The sequence below is a fragment of the Sinocyclocheilus anshuiensis genome, unplaced genomic scaffold (genome assembly GCF_001515605.1).
Source record: "Sinocyclocheilus anshuiensis isolate Anshui unplaced genomic scaffold, SAMN03320099.WGS_v1.1 scaffold1806, whole genome shotgun sequence".
Taxonomy (NCBI): Eukaryota; Metazoa; Chordata; class Actinopteri; order Cypriniformes; family Cyprinidae; genus Sinocyclocheilus; species Sinocyclocheilus anshuiensis.
Window position 1 is genome coordinate 265,155 of NW_015544228.1, and position 3,083 is coordinate 268,237.

The window sequence follows — 3,083 nt, forward strand, 5'->3', positions numbered from 1 at the left end:
CCACCTTCAATACCCACGACTGAGGTGCCCTTGCCTTGAGCAAGACACTGAACCCCCAGTTGCTTTCTGGGTGCCGCAGCAAAAATGGTTGCCCACTGCTCCATGTGTGTGTGTGTGTGTGTGTTCACTATTGTGTGTGTGCACTTGAATGGGTTAAATGCAGAGAACAAATTCTGAGTATTGTTACCATACTTGGCCATCAAATTACCCACTTTCACTTTCCCTTTCACTTTGACCAACCAGCACCTGCGAAGAAAGGGACAGTTACTCTTTCAGCTAAGTTTCTCCAGTCATTTAGTGAACATGTTAACTCACCTGCTTGCATCACATATTTCTGATATTCCTTTTACTAAAGCCCTGGTTGTATGTTACAGTGTCATCTTCTTCTGTTCTTGTGACAGTTTTCAGATTTGTATTCTGTAGGATGGAAAATTACTAAAAGTTACATTTTTGCTTCAAAACAAAAATTTACTTTTAGTTTGAAAGATTTAATTTGTAACTAAATTTGCGTGTTTCCGCCATACATAAAGTATCCTGGGATGCAATTTCAACAATGACATATTTTCAACACAAAGTGGTTATATTGTGAACATATTTTATCTAACATACAATTTAATTAAAATGTAAAGTACAAGTTAAAAAAAAAAAAGTTTAATTATATTTTAAGAAGTTGTGAGTTGGGCCCCTAACTTTATGTCTGGATGTTGCCGCTTTTCTGTTTGGACTGTATTTCTGTGTGTGATGGTTGGTCTGAGGAGTACAGATGTAAGGTTATTCATTCTTAATTTTCATACATTTTGCTAAAATTTACTTTTTAATTTTTTACTCATATAAAATATTTGTACGAAGTGCAGTACACAGGTTAAAGAATAAGATTTGTTTGATTAAACATCTCTTTTTGTCCTGAATTCACATGATGAAGTCAATGTAATTCTGTTAATAATCTGTTCACTTTGGATCCAGTGTTTAAACTAGGTCCCCAACATAAGAATGGGGGTATTGCAATATACATATTCTATTCTATTTTTTTAAAGGCTTACATAAAAGAACAGGCTTTTGTGTTGATTAAGAAAAAATATATACATTTTCAGTCAGGTGACTCCATATAAGGCACTTGAAAAAAGCATGTGATTTCAAAACACACCAAAAAATGTAAATAAATTAAAGGCACCTGTTTTGTTTACATAATTTACTGTATATGGTTCGTACGAGTGCAGTATTTTTGAAAGCGTCTTTACAACTTTTCCAGGTGTTAAGTGCTATAATCAGGTCCCCGGTGCATCTACCAACCAAGGAAACGTGAAAAAGATTAACCCAGTAACTTTGTTTAGGTACGCCTTTTTCTGCAAGCATCTGAGAAAATGAGGGCGTCTGATTTCGCTCCCTTGGTGACGTGGCAACGGGATCTCATTATAATATTACCACCCCTTTATCTGCACGTTTCCACCCATGGCACCATCATTTTGATTTCGCAAGCGACAACGGTGTACCAGTTCTAATGCCATGGCGAAAGTTTGAGCAAAACATGCTAACTGTTCTGTCTTTGGCTGCACAGACGAGCACAGAACACTATTTAGAATCCCAGCCTCAGAGGAGACAAGAGAGCAGTGGATTTATTGATTTATTTACTGTATATTGCTGCTGCCACACAGATCTAAAATAAACATGCGATTTATTTCCCAGCTGTTTACCTTCACAAAAAAACAACTGTTTTTGTAACTTGTGTGTTTTAACGTAAATTTGTTTGTGAATGAGAGCTTAGTTTAGTTGATTTTGTGACTGACTTACCCAACTCAGACGGGTATACCTGTATCTTGGTAGTCGTAGATCGTTTTTCCAAAGCCTGTAAGCTAATCCCCCTCAAAGGACTTCCAACCGCTCTCGACACTGCAGAAAGTTTGTTCACACACGTCTTCAGAAACTTTGGAATCCCTGAGGATGTAATCTCCGGCAGGGGACCTCAGTTTATCTTCCGCGTTTGGAGAGCATTCTTCTGGCTACTAGGGGTCACGGTCAACTTCTCAGTTTATCTCCCGCGTTTGGAGGGCATTCTTCAGGCTACTAGGGGTCACAGTCAACTTATCCTCAGGCTACCATCCGCAGACAAATGGCCAGATTGAGCGGAAGATCCAGGAACTCGGACATTACCTCCGGGCATACTGTCACGACGACCAACACAGCTGGAGCCGATTCCTCCCCTGGGCCGAGTATGCGCAGAATTCCCTGAGACAGTCCACCACTGGCCTCACGCCGTTTCAGTGCATACTCGGTTACCAGCCCCCACTCTTCCCGTGGACAGGAGAACCGTCGGAGGTTCCAGCTGTAGACCACTGGTTCCGAGTGAGCGAGAGAGTGTGGGACTCGGCTCACCTCCATCTCCAACGTGCAGTGCGGAGGCATAAGGCAGATGCTCGGCGTACTTCCACTCCCACTTACCATCCAGGATAGAAAGTATGGCTGTCCACCCAGGATCTGCGCCTCCGCCTGCCCTGTAAGAAGCTGAGTCCCCGCTACATTGGTCCATTCCCGATACAGAGGCAGATCAACGAAGTAACCTATGAACTCCAACTCCCACCCAGGTACCGAATTCACCCCACGTTCCATGTTTCACTTCTTAAACCTCACTCTCCCTCTGCTCCAGGCCCCACCGAACCCGACGAACCTCCTCCTCCAGAAATCCTTGACCAACCGTCCATCTACCTGGTCCGAGACATCCTGGACTCACGGCGACGGTGTGGTCGGCTGGAATATTTGGTCGACCGGGATGGTTATGGACCGGAGGAACGTTCCTGGGTGGCCAGGGACGACATTCTGAACCCTTTGCTACTGGAGGACTTCCATCGCACCCATCATGGTCGCCCCACACCCAGAAGCCGTGGCCGCCCCCGTCGCCACTTGAGGGTGTCAGGAGCCGCCCCTGGAGGAGGGGGTAATGTCAGGGATTCATCTCAGTCACCATCCAGGATAATCACCCGATCACAGTCACCTGAGTTCTGATCACCCGCACCACCCGCACCCAATCAAGCCACACTACAAATACACACAGCACAGTCACTCACTGTCCGGTCTACCGTTCACTCCTA